Consider the following 21,826-nt stretch of genomic DNA (forward strand, 5'->3'; position numbering starts at 1 on the left):
CTAGGTTCGTGACTTTCTTGAGGAACAAAGTAAAGGGGCAGGGCTAGGCGTTAGCTACATTTGCTTATGATAGGGTAAACCTCTTTGAAGTTAATTAAGTTACTGGGTACAGCTGAGATGGTCAGCCTAGCAAATAAACAGAACATCTCCCGACACCCAAGGGCTTTGTCTCAGTTGTGGGAGCAAGTACACACCTGATCAAAGGGACTATAAAGGGACTATATTGCTATATTTCTGGACTGGGTTCCCCCTACTACTTAGACCCAAATCAGAGCCTTCTTAGGTCTCACTGGAAATTACAGGAGGTTCATTAAGAACTATGGCTCCATTGTAGCACCTCTTAATGACCTCACTGTCACAGTACCCTTTCCTCAGGATCTGCACGCCGCTGAGCAAATGGCCCACCTCCCGGCGTCACCAACTCAGAAAGTTATTAGAACACTGAGTATTGATGAAGCCAAGCGGGGGGAAGGGAAATTAGGATAGGGAACTGCAGAGAGAGAGATCTGAAAAGGAAAATGGTTAAAACAGATACGTATTACTCATTTAACAGCATTAACGTGTAATTATACACTTAGAAAAAGGCATCTCCGTGGCTGCGAGTCGAGACCCCTTAAGAACTGGGCGTGGCCCTTCTTTGAATCATAAAGCAAGAACATTAACTCACAATTATACCTATGGACAAAGGCATCCCTGCAATAGCAAGTTGAGACCCTTATGGATAGGGCGTGGCCCTTCTTTAAATCATGAGGCGAGAAGATGAACTCACAATATACCTATGGACAAAGGCATCTCTGCAATAGCAAGTTGAGACCCTTATGGATAGGGCGTGGCCCTTCTTTGAATCATGAGGCAAGAACATGAACTCACATTATACCTATGGACAAAGGTGTCTCTGCAATACCAAGTTGAGACCCTTATGGATAGGGCGTGGCCCTTCTTTAAATCATGAGGCAAGAACATGAACTCACAATATACCTATGGACAAAGGCGTCTCTGCAATAGCAAGTTGAGACCCTTATGGATAGGGCGTGGCCCTTCTTTGAATCATGAAACAAGAACAATTGGTAAAATCATGATACCTCAGGATGGCATGAGCTTTAGGCAAAACTGGGCGTGGCCCTTCTCTGAATCATAGAACAAGAACAATTGGTAAAATCACTATACCTCAGGATGGCATGAGCTTTAGGCAAAATTGGGCGTGGCCCTTCTCTGAATCATGGACCAAGAACAATGATCGAGCAACAATTATACTTTTCACCCCAAGAACATCAAGCCTCTGCATTGGGGTTTCAACAAGGCTTAAACATGTATTTCACATATCACACTTTCAAGAGAAATGAAACTACAACTTGCTTTCATTTCGTGAATAAAGCGCCTTCATTTTGGTAACTGAAAACACTTCAAGGCCCTAAGCGTTTTTCTTCTCGTGTTTGAAACACTTTCTCTAAACCCTGAAATGCTTTGACCTTGGTGCTTTGAAGCGCTTTGCTTTCCGTGTTTGATACGCTCTCTCTTAATGCCTAAAATGCTTTGGCCTTCGTGCTATGAAGCGCTTTGCTTTCCGTATTTGAAACGCTCTCTCTTAATGTCTAAAATGCTTTGGCCTTCGGGCTTTGAAGCGCTTTGCTTTCTGTGTATGAAACCCCTTCTCTTAATGCCTGAAATGCTTTGGCCTTGGTGCTATGAAGCGCTTTGCTTTCCGTGTTTGAAACACTTTCTCTTAATGCCTGAAATGCTTTGGCCTTCGTGCTTTGAAGCGCTTTGCTTTCCGTGTATGAAACACTTTCTCTTAATGCCTGAAATGCTTTGGCCTTCGTGCTATGAAGCGCTTTGCTTTTTGTGTTTGAAACACTCTCTCTTAATGCCTTAAATACTTTGGCCTTCGTGCTATGAAGCGCTTTGCTTTCCGTATTTGAAACGCTCTCTCTTAATGTCTGAAATGCTTTCGCCTTCGTGCTTTGAAGCGCTTTGCTTTCCGTGTATGAAACGCCTTCTCTTAATGCTTGAAATGCTTTGGCCTTCGTGCTATGAAGCACTTTGCTTTCCGTGTTTGAAACACTTTCTCTTAATGCCTGAAATGCTTTGGCCTTCGTGCTTTGAAGCGCTTTGCTTTCCGTGTATGAAACACTTTCTCTTAATGCCTGAAATGCTTTGGCCTTCGTGCTATGAGGCGCTTTGCTTTCCGTGTTTGAAACACTCTCTCTTAATGCCTTAAATACTTTGGCCTTCGTGCTATGAAGCGCTTTGCTTTCCGTATTTGAAACGCTCTCTCTTAATGTCTGAAATGCTTTCGCCTTCGTGCTTTGAAGCGCTTTGCTTTCCGTGTATGAAACGCCTTCTCTTAATGCCTGAAATGCTTTGGTCTTCGTGCTATGAAGCACTTTGCTTTCCGTGTATGAAACGCCTTCTCTTAATGCCGGAAATGCTTTGGCCGTCGTGCTATGAAGCGCTTTGCTTTCCGTGTATGAAACGCCATCTCTTAATGTCTGAAATGCTTTGGCCTTCGTGCTATGAAGCGCTTTGCTTTCCGTGTTTGAAACGCTTTCTCTTAATGTCTGAAATGCTTTGGCCTTCGTGCTTTGAAGCTCTTTGCTTTCCGTGTATGAAACGCTTTCTCTTAATGCCTGAAATGCTTTGGCCTTCGTGCTATGAAGCGCTTTGCTTTCGTGTTTGAAACGCTTTCTCTTAATGTCTGAAATGCTTTGGCCTTCGTTCTATGAAGCGCTTTGCTTTCTGTGTTTGAAACGCTTTCTCCTAATATCTGAAATGCTTTGGCCTTCGTGCTATGAAGCGCTTTGCTTTCCGTGTTTGAAACGCTTTCTCTTAATGTCTGAAATGCTTTGGCCTTCGTGCTTTGAAGCGCTTTGCTTTTTGTGCTAAGGGGGCGCTTTACTCATGTGGCTTGAAGCGCTTTGATTGTCTTGCCAAGGGCGCTTTACTCGTGTGGACTGAAGATGCTTTGCTCGTTGTGCTAAAGGGGTGTTTTACCTTTGGAAGTCACAACCCCCTTCAAGATTTGGCTCATCAAGACCTTACCACTACGTGTATGACCTACTCGTATCTGAATTCACCATGGAACAAGGGTGCTCCGGTTTGCTGCCACTCTGCCATTCAGGAATCTGCTTTTCCTCAGAGGAACCTCCACAAGGTCTGACTGCATCAAGGTCTTCAAAACAGTGAGCAATGTGCTTGGGTGTGGCTGGGCTTTATAGGGCTGCCACACCCCAAGATGGCTGCTGCCTCTAGAACCATAGGAATTGTAGTCCTTTCATAGAATAGCACTGATAAGTGCATCTTGTCCACCAATGTCCTGACCCTGCAGCTACATGAGATTTACCACAGGGCAGGCGATGCTGATGACCACTTCTAGAACAAGAGGGGGTGACAAAAGGTGCGTATCAAGCGCCGCAAATACGCGCAGCGGAGTTTCGGGCGGGACCTGGACCGCGCACAGCCTTATTCCTGACACTCACCAGCAAGGAAATACCTAAAAAGGTATTGTGGACAGCTAGCTCTCAAAAGCTTTTGAGGAGCTTAAGCTGGCAATGTGCTCTGGGTCTGTCTTGAAGAGCCCAAATTACTCTAAAAAATTAATTGTTCAAACAGATGCTTCTGAATTAGGGGTAGGGGCTGTACTATCATAACTGAACTCAGAGGGCCAGGATCAACCTGTTGGTTTCATTAGCAGGAGGTTGACCCCTAGAGAAAAGCGTTGGTCTGCCATAGAGAGGGAGGTCTTTGCTGTGGTCTGGGCACTGAAGAAGCTGAGACCCTACTTGTTTGGGACTCACTTCATTGTTCTGACAGACCACAAACCTCTATTATGGCTTAAACAAATGAAAGGTGAAAACCCTAAATTGTTGATGTGGTCCATTTCCCTACAGGGGATGGACTATACAGTGGAACATAGACCTGGGAGTACCCACTCCAATGCAGATGGACTCTCCACATATTTCCACTTAGACAATGAAGACTCATCTGGGCAAGGTTAGCCTTATTGTCCCTCATTTGGGGGGTTGTGTAGGAAAGTACCATCTTCCTTGGCATGTTACCCCCATTTTTAACTGTATGTCAGTATGTTTTGCCTGTCTCACTGGGATACTGCTAGTCAGGACCCCAGTGCTTATAGTTTATGGCCTAATGTGTGTGTCTGTATGGTGCTTGACTGTGTCACTGAGGCTCTGCTAATCAGAACCTCAGTGCCTATGCTCTCTCTGCTTTTACATTTGTCATTGTAGGCTAGTGACTTCATTTACCAATTTCAATTGGCACACTGGACCCCCTTATAAGTCCCTGGTATATGGTACCTAGGTACCCAGGGCATTGGGGTTCCAGGTGATCCTAATGGGCTGCAACATTTCTTTTGCCACCCATAAAGAGGTCAGCCAAACCCTAACACAGGCCTGCCATTGCAGCCTAGCATGAAATAGTGCACACACTTTTTCACACCCATTTTCACTGCACTTAAGTAACTTATAAGTCTCCTATATGTCTAACCCTCAGTTGCTGAAGGTTATGTACAAAGTTACTAAGGGTGAGGGCACCCTTGCACTAGCAAAGGTGCCACCACATAGTTCAGGGCCATTTCCCCGGACTTTGTGAGTGCGGAAATGCCATTACACACGTGCACTACATATTGGTCAATAACTATACGTAGCTTCACAATGGTAACTCCAAATATGGCCATGTAACATGTCTAAGATCATGGAACTGTCCCCCCATTCCAAATCTGGCATTGGGGAGCTAGTTCAATGCATCCTGGGGGCTCCACTATGGACCCCCAGTACTGCCAAACCAGCTCTCTGAGGCTTGCAGTGCAGCTACAGATGCTGCCACCTCACGGACAGGGTTCTGCCCTCATGGGGTCTGAGCAGCTCAGTCCCAGGAAGGCAGAATAATGCATTTCTTCTGAGAACAGGGTGTTACACCCTATCCCTTTGGAAATAGGTGTTAAGGGCCTGAGAGGAGTAGCCTCTCCTGGCCTCTGGAAATGCTTTGAAGGGCACAGATGGTGCCCTCCTTGCATAAGTCAGTCTACACCGGTTCAGGGACCCCTTGTCCCCTGCTCTGGTGCGAAACTGGACAAAGGAAAGGGGAGTGACCAGTCCTCTGTCCATCACCACCCTAGGGGTGGGTGCCCAGAACCCCTCCAGTGTGTCCCAGACTCCAGCCATCTTGCTTTGCAAGGTGTGGGGGCACTCTGGAGGGCTCTGAGTGGCCAGTACCAGCAGGTGATGTCAGAGACCCCTCCTGATAGGTCCTTACCTGAGAAGGTAGCCAATCCCCCTCAAAGGATATTTATAGTCTCTCCTGTGGGTTCTCTTCAGATTCTGCTTGCAAGTTTCCTTCAGGAATCCTCTGCAACTACTACTTCATCCTCTGACCTCGGATCAACCGCAGCCTGCTCCAGGAACCGCTGTAACAGCAATAAAGTGTCCACAAGGGATACTTTCCCTCTGCAACTTCTGCTGCAGCCAGCAACTACAATAGTTTCCATGGTGTGCACTCTCTGGGGACTCCCTGTCTTTATCTTGCACCAGAAGGACCGAAGAAATCTCCTGTGGGGTTACGGAATCACTCCCCTGTTCACGCAGGCACCTTCCAAGATAACGACCGGTATTCTTGGACTCCTCTCACAGCGATGAGCGTGCCCCTAAGGACACAGAGGGTGGACCCCATCAACATAGACTGTCCTGAGGTCCTGCTGATGCAATTTGGAGGGGGTAAGACCTTGCCTTCCCCAAGGGCGACAGTACCCCTGTGTACTGCGTCTTCTTCACCTTTTGAGGTCTCTGTGCACTATTTGCAAAATTCCTTCATGCACATCCTGTCCCAGGTCCCCAGCACTCCATCCTGCGACGCTCAACTCGCTGAGTTGTTCTCCGGCGGCGTTGGACCTTCCTTTGTTGTGCTGCACCAACTGCGTTTTGTACCTCCTTTGTCCCCGTGTCCTGGGACTCCCGTGGGTGCTGCCTGGCTCTGAAGTGCTGAGAGCCTCCTCTTCCTCCTCACACAGAGTTGAGGCCCCCAGGTCCCTCCTGGGTCCAGCCAGCACAGCACCATTTTGACGCAAAATGCATATTTGTCATAACCAAGGCTTATTGGCGACTTCCAACAGGAAATCACATCTGCTTCCATCTTCATGTTGTAGGACATCTTCTGCATCAAGCAGGAACCCGCTGGCATCTTCCTAGGGTGCATTCCTGCAATCTTCGTCCAACCAGGGACTCTTCTTTTTCACCCTCTTCTGGGTTGGCAGAGGCTCCTACCCTTCCTGGAACTTCTTTGAACTTCTGGGCTTGGTCCCCTTCTTTTTCAGGTCTTCAGGTCCAGGAATCCAGCAGTTATTGTTTGAAGACTTGGTTGGCTGCTGCAAAATCCCAAAAACGAGGTGTAATCTGTCCTAAGGAAACTTGCAGTACTTTACTCCTGCTTTTCTGGGCTCTAGGGTGGGGTAAGTTACTTACTTTTACTGTATTCTTACTCTCTCCGCGATTCTGCACACACTACACTTGTCTAGGGGTGGATTTGTGGTTAGCATTCCACTTTTTTAGTATACAGTTTGTGTTGCCCCTAGACCTTTTTTCTCCCATTGCATTCTACAGCATTTCCTATTGTTTGAACTATTCTATGTCTAATTACTTACCTTATTTTGGTGTCTGGTGTATATATTGTGTGTAATACTTACCTCCAGAAGGAGTATTGCCTCTAAGATATTTTTGGTACTGTGTCACCCAAATAAACTACCTTTATTTTTGGTAACACTGAATATTGTCTTTACTTGTGTGTAAGTACTGTGTAAATATAAGTGGTATTGTATGAGTTTTACATGTCTCCTAGTCCAGCCTAAGCTGCTCTGATATAGCTACCTAAGCTGCTAGAAAACTACTACTTCACTAATAAGGGATAACTGGACCTGGTATAAGGTGTAAGTACCCAAGGTACCCACTACAAACCAGGCCAGCCTGCTACACATGGGGGCTGAATTGTTGGTTTATCAGCCCCGCCAGACAGTAGGTATGGGAGACACGTCTGTGTGTCTTGGCATGGAGTGAGATGGATGAAAGAGGACAGCTGCTGCACATCCAGAGCAGAGGATGACTCTCTCATTCACAATATGACAAACTAACGTTTGTGCACTCTCATTCCCTTAATTTACGGTATGTAACCAGCTATCCTGTATGGTGAATGAATCAATCCACCGTCCACTTCCTTAAGGCACATTACATTGTTTTAATGCCCTTGCTTCATAAAGGTGCCCTCTCGCTTAAAGTCCTGACGAGACCTCTAATAAACCTATTGAGATCCACATGCCGTCGGCACTACAATATTCAGTGTTAGTTATCCTACACCACGAGTTTCTTGCTGATCAAAAATAACCAAATGGAAACACTTTAACAAGTGTCTGACCACAAGCAAAGACCAAGCCCTTGTGCCCAACTTCTCCTGCACATGCACGAAGGCTGTGCCCTGTGGGGGTTGGCTACAAAGCAAAATGGGAACGACAATGCATGACAAGGGCTGCCCCTCTAAGTTATATCTATATTATGCATGTTTGCAGCCCACTTGTCATTCACATTTTGCTTCTTCATAGTACAGCCTACAGCATGGCGCAGCGTGAGGCGCAGTGGATCATCCCTTCATCCCTTGTCTGGCTTGAATTTTGAATTACCGAATTTTTCCCAGTCTGATGTATGGAGCCACCTGAAAAGTAGTGAGCTTCAGTGCCAGGGCTGGTAGGCCAATGTCTGCATTCATTTGTGCTTTTATTTTTTTTTACTTTGACAATTTGTTTGCTGCAGCCTTCTTTGAGTTCAGCCCTGACACCTCTGCGTTTGGCGGATTCACTTGTCAGGCTGCTAATTTGATATGCAGGGGCACCCAGCAGTCATTGCAATCCATCTTCTGTCTTCAGTGCTGTAAAGGAAAAAAACAGCAGTCATCCAGCCTCCTCTTTAATGTTGCTTTGATTTAAAGGCTGTCCACTCTGGCAATACCTTTGTGTCCTATTCCTGAGCCCGTGCTTCAACAGATTAGCCTGGTCACCGCCCGCTCACGCCATTCCTCTTTAAAACCTCTGTCATCCATATATAAAGTGGTAGAACAAATTCCTTGCACGTAGGGTTACCACCTTTCCCATGGAAAAATACTGGCTATCTGTTCATGTTTTAAGATTCTGCAAAAGCCTGGACATGATTATTAAGAAGAACTTTATATGACATCATCTGTATCCATTTTTAACATGGCCTTATTGTCTTTGTTCACTTTAAATATCAGTACTTTCGTCATACATTTTCTGTTTAAAGTATGTAATGATCAGGGGGGAAATACAGGCCTTAAGTTATTTTACTAGTTCTTGTTAGTTCATTAAAGTACTGATCATACAGGAATACAATTTGCAAGGCATCACTTGCGGGTGCCTATGTGCTTGCTTTTCTGTTTTCGGATCCCTAGCCTTAGGTTCAGGCCCAGCTTCTTGACAACAGTCCCTACTTTTTTAAATTGTGTTTTTAAGGAGTATTTCTGCATTCCAAGATGGCCACTTTTGTTGTGGTATTCTGAATAATAGGATCATTGCATTTTAGCCTCTCTTCTGTTTCTGTTGCTTTTATTTCATCAGCCGTGTGCTCTCCAGGTTCGACTATGGAATTGCACTTCTTTCTGGCATTTCCAAAGTTCACTTAGGTGTTCTCAGAACAGTCCAACATGGAACATCCCACTTTGTGACAAGATACAAGAAATTTCGACCACATCTCCCCCATTCAACGCTCCCTTCAGTGGCTTCACATAGAAGCAAGATCTCAATTTAAAACTACCTGCATCACTCATCAAGCTCTACGCTCTTCTTTACCCTTGTACCTCTCAGAGAAACTGAAATCTCAGGTGCCAGGCGAGATTCACGAAACGCTAAACTGCTCCTCCTCATACCCCCACAATCAAGCACAAGCGATACATGAGCCAGTCCTTCTCCAGAAGCACCACATGATTATGGAATCCCTCCTGAGAAGCCTCCATCTGACCACATGTCAGGTCACCTCCAAAAAAGACCTCTAAGCTTCTCTTTGAACAACACCTGACCTAACCCACTTCTACCCCATCACACTCCCACCAACTGCAAACCAACCTTATGTAGCACGAACAATTGTTTTCCAGCTTGTGGTACTGTACCACTTGCTTGTCACTACTATGTTTTAAAGTGATTATGTGTGCAGCACTCTACCTCATGAGGAGGCTAACCTGCTGTTCTCTCCACCTTTACCTTGACATGTATATTTTCTATTTTTTATTGATACTTTCTGCTATTTGTAAAGCGCTCTGATGGTGAACAAGCCATGATCACGGTATGTAAAATCACAAAAATAAATAACTAAATAAATCACACCTTCATTTCAATCTCTCATCTGTTTCCATTGCTTCTCTTTCATCTGACCCTTCGTTTTGTCTCACTTCTATTTTAGTTGATTCTCTTTCACCAAAACTGAGCTTTAATGGATGAAATTAACATTCTCAATGCATTCCACTGCTTCATCAACGCAGACTCCAGTTGCACAACAGTGAACAACAGGGGCAGAGAGACATTACTTCATTATAACATAGGCATTTTGGTCAGCATTAATTGCATAATAGAGACTGCTCTGTAGTCTCATTTTTAGGTCAAACGCAAGCACTCTGACCTGTTGTTATCTATCTGTGGGCTTTTAATCATACCCATCAATAGCACTCATTTGTGGGCTTGCCTTTCAAAAATACTTTGTTATCATTGGTAAATGCTTTACGTCTGACCCTCCTTGGGGCAGTTTGACACCACCTTGGCCATCAACCCTGTTACATGGATAATTGCACATTTGCAGATACTTTTGACTGCAAGCAAACTTATTTTTCCTTTTGTGTCTCTCCTTCGCACTCATGCTCATGGCGGCTGTGGCACTTTGAATCGACTCGCTTATGTCAACTGTACTTTTCATTTTACATTTTTGTGGCAAGAAAAGTCTAGTTAGGAATTGACAACGTTAATAGCTCTAACTCAAGCAAACGCGAGCCCCATTGCATTGCAAATGCTTGTTAAGCTTTATTTCTAATTCTTAAAGTTTAACCGCTCATTCTTTTTTGTCACTTCTTTGGGTCTGTTCACCATTTAACTCCTACCCTTTGTGACACTTATTTTCAAATTTGGGCTTTCATTTTGCTAAAAAGAGCCTCCTGGTAGAACCAATTGAACTATACAAACTCAAAACAATGTATCGTAAATGTAAGTCTTAGGACTTGGAAAATTCTGTCTCAGTGTCACCCTGTGACTTCTTTTCTCGCGAGGGATGTCCTTTGCCATGGCTAATATTCCTCTTGGCCACACAACTTTCAATCTCTCGTTTTTTCAGTCACTGCATTTACCAGCACTATTCCTTTCTTTGTTTTATTCCCATCCCCACTCTTTCCGAGCTTTCCACTGTCACTTCATGATTTAACTATCAGAGCTTTCCCTGTCACTCATTTCCTTTGTGTTGCTGCTTCTCCTTCACACGTTTCCTGTCACTGGTATATTATGACTGGTTCTCCCTTTTATAGTCCCTTTCTTTCCCTTTAGTTTACATTCAGCCATTACTCCTCCATGTGTAATTCTCAAATATGTTGCCTCCTTGCCATCTTATCCACCACTTTCCGCCAATTCTTGTTCTCCCACTTCTACTCTCTGGCACTTGTTTTTCTGTCCTTTCTTCCCATGCATGTCATTTTCTTGTCACCTCGAATTCTTGATGTCATTCATCACCATCAATTAATCTTTATTGGGTTAAGATATAACCATTAAAGATACAGAGAAAATGTAAAAAAATAACATACAAATACATATAGCTGCGAAAGAAAAGCATGCAATTGACAGTACATAAAGTTCCATAAGTATGCAATTAGAAACACAAACATACTTCATACGTGCAAAAAGGATCTGCACAATTCCATCACAAAAATATATATTTTTAAAAGATCTACACAATTCCATCATAATATTAAAATGCGTCTATGCTACCTACGGCGTTGGGTATTAACTGACCACTACAAGACAAGTGTATCCAGAAGATAATTGGAGTGAATACAGCATGACGGACCTGCATTGCCTAAAGTTTTCAGATCTTGAAATTGAAATTAAGTAACGTTTTCTAAAAACTGTAAAAAAAAAAGTCGCAAAAAAATATAAAATGCATTGTGGACGGAACATAACAAGAGTTACAGTGGTACGGGTGGAGCTTGGCAAAGTAAGGTCCAGGCCCTTTTCTGTCATTTCTTCCCTTACAGGTCATTTTCCTGTCACCTCGAATCCTTGATGTCATTCATCACCATCAATTAATCTTTATTGGGTTAAGATATAACCATTAAAGATACAGAGAAAATGTAAAAAACAACATATAAATATATATAGGTATAAAAGAAAAGTAAGCAATCAACAAAACATAAAGTATCATAAGTGTACAATTAGAACCACACAAATATTTCGTACATGCAAAAAAGGACCTGCACAATTCCATCACAAGAATAATAAAAAAAGACCCACAAAATTTTATCATAATAACAAAATGGTTCTATGTTACACAGACACCGTTGGGTCTTAACTGACCACTACAAGGCAAGTATATCCAGAATGTAATATTAGTGAATACTGCCTAGTGGATCTGCATTGCCTCAAGTTTGCAGATCTTAAAATTGGAATCAATTAACGTTTTTTAAAACTGTATAAAACTTGCAAAAACAACGTAAAATACATTGTGGACTGAACTTAACAAGAGTTACAGGGGCACGGGCGAAGCTTTGCAAAGTAAGGTCCAAGCTCAGGAAACCCTACCAAAAATGTAGGGTCCTTTGCCTAAAACATGTGAGAAGACCTTTATGCTGTGCATTAGTAACTCAATTCAAATAAAGTTCCATAACAGGCAAAGTTATAATTGGTAGGTGGCCCGCCACCGTTGATTTTGACAGTCCATTGTGTTTCTCACCTTATGACACATTAAAATAACAAGTGGCTTAACTGTTTCTTTACAAGAAAAGGAGATGGCATCAGAGCTACAGTGCAATTCTGGCAAATACAAGCAAACAAACATCTTTTTAAAACAGGCTAGCCATGGAATTGTGTCATCCCCATCTAATTTCAAATAGTCTAAAAAGCACCTGCTGAATATAACTACTTTCCTTCTTTGTCCAAATTAAAATCTACGGCATAAGAGGACACAATTAGGTTTCAAATAGTTTATGTCGGGCACTGCACATAAAACAGTCACATAAATTTTAAAAAATGAAATTTAAAACAATTAATATACAATAAAAATGCCACCTAATGTAGGGCATGCACAGGACTACCTCTGGAGCATGAAATCATCAATTAATTGTACATGATAGTCATCAAGTTTTCCTAAAAAATACTTTAAAAAATCATCATGTTAAAACAATTTAAAGGCACATGAATAGCAATTTGATTCAAAACATAATTCTTGCCTTTTTCCTAATCAACCATACAGCATAAAGCTACCAACTGACACCAAAGACAGTTACCTGTCCTAAATCCATGCGCAATATCCTATAGGCCTCCAGAAAAAATATAACCCCAATAATATTGTACAAAGGTTTGAGCCAAGTTTGTTGCAGCTTTCTGTACCTGAGGCAAAAAAATAAAACATGTTCTATATCCACGTTAACATAACTACAGAACTGGCATAGGGCAGCAAAAATGAATGGGATTCCATTTGCAAACAAATGTGTCCATTTGCAGAGTTCCCAGCCTAAGTGTAACAAAAAGTGTGCAAGCTATTGGTGGTTAGATGTCCTCTAAATAAGGTTTTTTCACTGGGAACGGCTTACGGCTAAAAAGTTCTCCACCATAATCCCTGACTTAGCCTTATGGTGATCTTGAAGGACATTCCTCTCATAGTGAAATTCCCTCTGCAGGCTCTGTGCTGCAAAAAAATCATGATTTCAGTTTTAGTGGTGTTAACTTCTAGGCCACAAGCATCACAGAACTCCGTAAATGTATTTAGAAGGTGTTGAAGTCCAATTAGCATTTGTGACAAGAATAGGATATTGTTTGCAAAGTTCAACACAGGAATGAAGGAGCCAGCTAACTTTGGGAAGTCATGTACACATTCACACAGTGTTTTACGTATGTCATTTATGTATAAGGAAAAAAGTGTTGGCACGAGGCTGCACCCTTGCCGCACTCCTCGCTGCACCGGGATGCGTTCTGTTCCACTCAACCCCCATCTAACTTGGTCGGTAGTATTAATATGGAGTCTTATGAGGACATCCAGCAGATTTTAGTCCATGCCCATCGTTGCCAGAAAGGACCACAAGAGCCGCCTAGGAACTAAGTCAAAGGTCGCTCACAGGTCCACAACGGCTAAGTAAAGATGGTCCCCAGCCTGCCTCAGGCATTTAGCCATAAGGAGATCAAACAGATAGATTTGATCAATAGTACTCACTCTTGACCGGAACCCCACCTGCAAGAGTGAGAGAACTGAGGTTTCATCAATCCAGTCCTGTAGCCTATCTAATATCTTCCAGCAAAAGATCTTCTGGAGGTGGTCAATTAAACTAATTTGGGAAGTTTCCATCTCCCTTTTTATGGGCCAGTATGATTCATGCATTGGTCTGTGTTTCCAGTATTACCCCTCCTGCTATTATTTCATTTGTAAGCTGATTTATATAGGGGCCGAAACAAGAGGTCCTGATCCATACAAATCCTCGGGGATTCTGTCAGGCCCTGGGGCTTTGCCTGGGGGCATAACCTGTATGGCTCGAAGAGTTTCCTGGATTGAAAAAAGAAGTGAGTTAGCCCCAGTAAGAGTACCAAGATCTTGTGCAGGAGCAACTGGTCCAATCTCTACCAGCCCTTTAGGGGGTAGGGCATTAATCATTGAAAAGTGTTTTACCCATTGATGAGGTTGAACCATTAGTTCTAGGGGACTATTAGATCTGGGACAGCCAAGAGCAAAAATATGCCAGAAGGTCTTAGGATCTTTACAATGAGAATCCTCAACAAGCGCTATCCAGTTATCCAGTTATATAGATAATCCCAATATGTCTCTACTGTTTACATCATGTATTTTAATTTCTAAATCTAGTTTATTCTTAACCCTGATTAATAGTCCCCAGACAGTCACCCTCCTTTAGAGGGAATTGCCTCAATACTACAAATGTAATATCCCAGCCTATATTGTTTATCCAGGGCCCAGGTTTCTTGTGAACAGTTTTATCGTGCTTATCATTAAATGTTCCCTAATCCGGGTCTGTGATTTTCCCCTTCAGACCTGCTATGTTCCATGTCATTAGAAGGATAGCAGCCTCAGGACACAATTATGTAAATTCGGAATCAGAAATAAAATCAAGGCCTAGCTCATTGTGACAGATGTATGTTGAAGCACTTGGTGGGACTACCAACAACTTCTGCAGAAAGGTATTCTCAACTTTCTGAAAGACTGGAATATTCTTACAATCCTATATGACAGTCCCTTACGTTGCAATTAGGTAACACATAGACTTTTGAAATAGTCACCATCTCTTTCATAGGCTTAGAACTCAATTGAGAGAAAAATGTAAACAGGCCCTTGAGTGCTCTGCTCAAACTTGGCTAAGCGTACTCTGCCTATTAACTTCCAGCTGTAGGTTTCATCGAACAAAAACTCTAGGTACGGGAAAGGAGAGACAGACCTAATCTTATCATTGATAACCATATAACTTTTGGATTTAGTTCTTTTAGAACCATATTCCATGATATGCATTTTAGCTTGGTTTATGGACACATCAAGACCATAAAGCAAGACAACTGATCTACAAGTTTCTCTAAATCAGTTACGGTCCTGGCCAAAAGAACCACATCTTTGGCACAAAGCAAAGCCGGAACTGGGCTAAAATCCACCTGCAGCAGATCTTTTCCAGAACTGGACATGAACTCTTTGAGACCGTTGTTGTACAAAGTGGAAAGGAAAGGGGTAAGCACACAACTCTGCCAAACATCCCTGTTCTGCCTAAACGTAGTAGTGGTCTCGGCATTCGATCCATATCTTATAAAGTGGTCACCTCGAGATGCAACTGCCTCAAAAAGTTGATAGTATACCTGTCCACCCCCAAGTCCATCATTAAAGTCCACAATTTAGACCGAGTGCAATGGTCAAAAGCAGAACATAGATCCATGAACGCTAGGTGTAAATTGCCCTGTTTAGATATAACATCTTTATTGATCAGGAGGTATAAGTTGAGGGATTGCTCTATGGTGCCAAGGCCAGCACGATACCCAAACTGGGAGTCAGTAAGAATGTTGATATTGTTGTCCTAGACCTCATGGCAATCCAAGACAATCGGTCCTGGTAACTTGAATTGAGTGCAATTGTTTGATAGCATTTAGCGTCCCCGTGATTGCCCTTTTTAAGGATCAGCACTATATTTGAATGGGACAAGGATTTTAGAGAGCTCATCATGGGTGCACTAAACTGCACACTAGAAAGAAGAAGAAGGGCTCATAGTGAGATATTCTGCATAAATAAGTCCTTTTGAACCACGTTGGGTTCTGGCACCTTGCCTACTCAGCATCTATTAAGAGCGGCCACCACTTCTGACAGCTCAAAGGTGATATAATCACAATCAGCCCTTCTGGTATCCCCACTCCCATTCACCATATCAAAAAGTTGAGGGTGACCTAGAAAAAATAATTTGAGAAGTGACAAACCCAAAAATCTGGTGGAATCTATGAATCTGTTCCTGTTTCGGTAAATTCGGTAAACAAACAGGAGGTTGACCACTTACCAAAAAGTGTGATTGTCCCTTCAACTGCTAGCAGCGATCAGTGATTTCCAGGCATTCTTTCTAGAGCTCTTGCTGTCACTCATTCTCCAGTCCATAGAAGCACTTCCTGTCCTCTGTGTGTCACTTTCACCACCACCTCGCAAACATCATTGCAAATTTTTCTGTAAAGACCGAAGGTTTGATATTATGCTCTTTCTTGATATTGACATTATCAGCTAATAAAAAAGCACAGAATAAACTACTCTTCCCAGCAATAATGGGAAAAGAGCTACAGCATTCCATCCATCAGAATCTAATGTTCTACATTTACTCCTTGGCTGAAGCAACATTCAAGTCCTTTTACTTGTTTCTCAGCAAAGGTAGGTTACCATTTATTCTCTGCGCTTTAATTTAATTTAAACTATTTTTAATAGGCTGTTACTGAATAAGATTTGTTTACTCTATTGGTGTGTTTTTAGTACACTGCTTTGAAGTTTTCTTGAGTGGGCTGCTTTATCCCACCAGTCTGGTGCTCCGTGACCATTGGTGAAATTGCTCCATATTCCCTACTAACCTCCTGCTCTCCCTTCTGTCTCTATTACTCTGCCATATTATCTGGTGGTTTCCTGTTTCCTCTCCATTTGGCTGTGTCTCCTGATGACCCATTTCCTTAGGAGGTTCTCGCTATTTCTCAGACTCAACATCCTCTGTGCAATCACAGCTAATCTTTTCATTTTGTCTATCATGCTTAACATTTTCTTCTATTGTATGGTCCCAACCTTTAATCTTCGCTTTCTTGTCATGTTTGAATTTACAGACATTTGAAAAGTGATTTAGTTTTCCACATTCTTTACATTGTAGGCCTAATGCTTGGCAACTATTTACATATGGTAACTGTAATCCAATATAATAACACAGTTTTTCCCTTTGACTTGAAAATCAACTTTTTCAATTTTATTAAACTTTTAAATATCTGTCTAACTTGGCACATTGTTTTCATTCTTAATTGATCCATTTTACTACACTTTTTTGTATTCTTTTCTTCTTAATTTACGTTCCAAAATGAAGGGAGGGGGTGACATAATGATGCAGCATGCATATTCAGTAAGATGGTATGTTTAGAATGAGGTTTAGAATGTCTGTACTGGAAATCTTCTGTGCATTTATGTGACAGGCTCCAGTGCTCCTTTAATATGTTTTGTAATTGTTGTCTCTTTCAATTTTCCAAATCCTTTGAATATTTCTGAATATTCTTTTAATATACGATGCTCTGTTGAATATTGCAAGTCATTGCTACCAGACCCAGTATCTGAGATGTAACATTGCGACTAGATGTGTGTGTAATGTAATACCATAAAATGCAAGAAAAATGTAACTAACTCCTCCAGATGTTCGTGTTTTTCAATGGGGAGCACAACATACTGTTGTCTATCTAAGGCAATTTGAGGAAAATGTGAAATATGGAAACATATCTAGTAAGAATAAATACATATTCTCAAAGGAGCAGTACCTGGTTCGTTGAGCAATGCCTTCCAAGTCATCTGCAGGCGAAAGTACACAAAGAAATAAACTTGTTACTCTTGCACGGTATTATCAAACCGCTACTGGACCATCGCCATAGGTTTCTCCCATAGTAACAGTTGCAAAGTGAAGCACAGAAAATATTAGAGACCAACAGCAACTGAAAGAGAAACGCATCCTGGCCCATATTTAAATGACATGATTGGTAACCTCAATGGAGCTACTCTGTTTTTAAAATTGGATTTATATAAGGGATATCACCAGTTTGAAACTGATGAAAAATCAAAATATGTAGCATTGTTTTATACACGTGCTATTTCGTTACAAAAGACTGAACTTCGGCGTATGTTCACCTGCAGGAATTATCCAGAAAGTTGTAAAAAAAATGTCATAAAGCCAATAAAAACATTCCCAAAACTACAGTCATGACATTTTAGTTTTTGTAAAAAAGCAAGATGAACATGATCAAGCTGTGAAGGATGTGTGTCAACAACTTAAAAGAGCTGGACTTACAATAAATGCAGAAAATGTGAGATTAACAAATTGGAACTAACCTTTTATGGTCATATATTTTCAAAGGGTGTAATGAGACCATATCCGATAAAACTTTTGTCTTTCAACACTATCACTGTCACGGTAATATATCTGTATTTTAGTGACTGTCTGATTATCTCCCTCCATGTATGTCTATGGCTGTTGCCTGATTTCCAGATGGCCTCTGAGATTGATATTCTCACAATATTTTACCTGACCTAAAAATTACCGCTTATAGGATGTTATTTAGTCTTGCATAATTTTGATTTATCAAATGCTCGCAGGAGGAAGTAAGAGAATACTGCAGCGCTCAAGGCACAGCAACCAATCCAGGGAAAAAGGGCACATTTTGCTTATTTTACTTCAGTTTTACTTTTTGATGTAGGGTGCTGTAGTTTGAAGCGTTGCTTGGCTTAAGCTTAATGCTCATCGCTCGTTTTGCAAACTGATGATGAATAACATTTAAACTAAACAAGTGTGTCAGTGGGTCCCACATATATGCAGTAAAATCAAACAGGAGATGTGGATATACTGTTCACACATTCAAAACCAATTTAAGGTGGTTGCCCTTTCAAGTGACCTTCCCAAGCTGCTCTTCAGACACAACTTTTGTGCAAAGTGATGCTCTGTACAGTAGGGTTGTTTCCAATCTGAAGCACCCACAACAGAAGCATTTAGATATGCAAAATGTCAGCATCTGGTTGTCATCATATAACCTGAAGAGTGTGATGAAAGAAATACAAAAGGATGGGCCTCACCTAAGTGGGGCAACCACCTATCAAATGGCAGTGCTTCAAGAAGACTTATGAGCACCACCTTGCTCAGCAAAAGGTGTAACTGAATTTCTAAAGGGATCTTATCTCTTCTTCACTCACTTTAGTGCATATGCGTCCTCACAACAGGTTTAGGAATGCCAGCAATACACTTACAATGTGTGAGAAAACAACCACGCCTCCATCTTGTGCTGCAAGTCAGACTTGGGACATCCAAAATTGATCCCTGAGGCCACCATTACTCTGGCTCACTTACACACACCATGCATGTACCACACAGGTCACATACACAAAGCACACACATATACACTTGGGATGTTAGTACTAAAATCTAAGAAAGCGCAGAGAAGTGGAACTTTACATGAGTGGGCCAGTGGGCCTCCAATACAGTGATACAGACAAAAAGGTCTGGTCCCAACTATGGATTGACAAAACATGGGATGCTACCACCATCAATCTATGTGCTAAATGCATGTCAGAGTCATTATCATCCGACTGGTACTTCATTGTGGTCCACCTCAAATCATGCCTAGGTCCCAGTCTGCCGCTTTAGCTGACTATCAGTGACACTTTGTGCTTTTTGGCATATATTCACTTAAATTAAAAAAAATCATATCTCCAGGTGTCTTTAATAGATTTGTTGTTCAGTCTTATTTTGCTCTCTTTTTTAAAGATTGGTTGTGGAATTTTGTGTAGTGTGGCTTTTTCTACTGTCCGAACACTGCCTAAATACTTTAGCATAGCCTTTAATTCAAGTCTGACAGCTTTGTGTCATGTTGATTTTATTTAATTTGTGAGATATTTAGCTGGTGGTATCCTTATACTTGAGGTGGGCACATGTCCATCCCAAGTAGTAATACAATTTAGGTTATATTAAGGGGGTCATTATGACCTCGGCGGTCGGAGATAATGTGGCAGTAGTACCGCCAACAGGCTGGCGGTACTTACCGCCACATTATGACAATGTACCACTCTGACCACCAAGGCAGTAGCAGCCACCGGGCTGGAGATAACAATCTCCAGCCTGGCAGCCACTTTTGTACCACCAGCGGTATCATGACCCTGCCTACCGCCATAGTTTTCGTGGCGTTCATAACGCCACAAAAACCATGGCGGTAGGCCCTATCAGTGACAGGGAATTCCTTCCCTGTAACTGATAGGAGGCCCCCTCCCCCCAACACTCCCCAGACACCCCACCCCCCTTCATCCACGCTCCCCCTCCCTTCCAAACCCCCATACGCGCACACACAGACACACACTCATTCACACAGACATACACGCATGTATCCATTCATTCACGCACACATCCGTACACACATTCACACTGACACGGAGACGCACAGACACACATTCACATTTCCATGCATTCACGCACTCACACATATACATACACGCACACAAACAACACTACACATACATTCGCATTCACGTACACACTCACAAACTCATGCACACACACCCACACACAACACCTCCCACCCCCTCCCCTGTTGTAAACCCAACTTACCTGAACCAAGGGGGTCTTCCGGCAGAGGACGGGACGGGGTGCTGCTACCGCCAGCACCGCCCACCAGCAGAACACCGCCAGGACGTATTATTTTTCACTGGCTGGCGGTGGTCTACTGGTGTGACGCTGCTGGTGGGTGCAGCGCCACCTTACCACCGTCAGCCAGTATGGCCACAGCCAGATTTCCACCCTTCTTGTGGTGGAAATTCAGCTGTGGTCATGATTTGGCGAACGGATGGTAGCCGCAGAGATGGTCTTTTTGCGTCCGTCACCACAGTGGTAGGCGGTTTTTACTGCCAAAGACATAATGAGGGCCTAAGTTTTTTCAGCGCACAATGCAGCATCTGTCATTTTAATAATATTTGGTGTCTTGGAGAGCTGATGATGGGTTTTCTGTGGTGTTTAAATTGGGAAATGGCAGGCTGTGGGAAATCGTGTTCAGTGCAAAAGGTACCCTTCCTATGGTATACGTTTATTCAGAATTCTGGTCCATCTTCTATTTAGTTGGGCTGCTGGACTTTCTTCTGCCAACAATGCTACTATCTCTAGTGTTGCAGGCAGAGAGTCCTTGAGCCTTGTCTATCCTCGGATCTTAATCTGTGGTATTTAACACAGAATAGCTTCTCCTCCCTCTCTCTTTGTACAGGACATGGGTGGGCATTAAGACTATCTCTAAGCTGCGTTGCTGAAAAGTATATACCTTTTTTTAAAAAGCACTGCAACTTTTAAGGTAGCTAGAAGTTGCTATGTTCAATCTTGCCTTGTGCTAGCAGTAGTTTCAGTTTGCTCTGACGCATGTGAATGGATTCATGAACACTTGACTCTGTCCTTTTTGCTTTCTTAAAGTAAAGGAAAACAACATTTGTGATTCAAGGTGTGAGAGCGCTCACTTGATCCCCAACCAAACATTCCTAAAGTGACACCATCTTTGTTATCCTGTCTGCATGTCATGCAGTTGCAGCCAGTTTTGAAGAAAGAGCAGGTTTGAAGTTCCAAATAACCATTTTAGCATTCCTCTTCCAGATGGAAGTACATTTTCACAACTGTCATTTTAGTAACCTAATCCACAGATAGTTTGGATTTACGTAAATCCAGTAAACCTGTGGGTTGTGGGTGTGTAGGAGGATGGCCTGGCTTATAGTGGGTACCTTGTGGTACTTACACCCTCTGCCTGGTCCAGTTATCCCTTATTAGTAGAATAGAGGTGTTTATAGCAGCTTAGGCTGATAGAAGGTAGCTATGGCAAAGCAGCTTAGGCTGAACTAAGAGACATGCAAAGCTCCTACTATACCACTTATATCATATAGCACAATATCATAAGAAAACACAATACTCAGAGTTACTAAAAATAAAGGTACTTTATTTTAGTGACAATATGCCAAAGGTATCTCAGAGAATACCCTCACTTAGGAGGTAAGTAATATACACAAGTTATATGTACACAAACCCAAAACAGGTAAGTAACAGAAAGAAAAGTAGTGCAAACAATGCAGAATCACAATAGGATGCAATAGGCAAACATAGGTTTAGGGGCAAACCAAACCATATACTTCAAAAGTGGAATGCGAATCACGAATGGACGCCAGACCTATGGGAGATTGTAGAGGGTCATTGGAACTGTAAGAAAACAGTAAGGGTGTCCAAAATACCCCACCCCAAGACCCTAGCAAGTAGGAGTAAAGTTACCCTACTACCCCAGAAAGACACAATAGTTGTGATAGGAGGATTCTGA

The sequence above is a fragment of the Pleurodeles waltl genome, chromosome 7 (assembly GCF_031143425.1).
Source record: "Pleurodeles waltl isolate 20211129_DDA chromosome 7, aPleWal1.hap1.20221129, whole genome shotgun sequence".
Taxonomy (NCBI): domain Eukaryota; kingdom Metazoa; phylum Chordata; class Amphibia; order Caudata; family Salamandridae; genus Pleurodeles; species Pleurodeles waltl.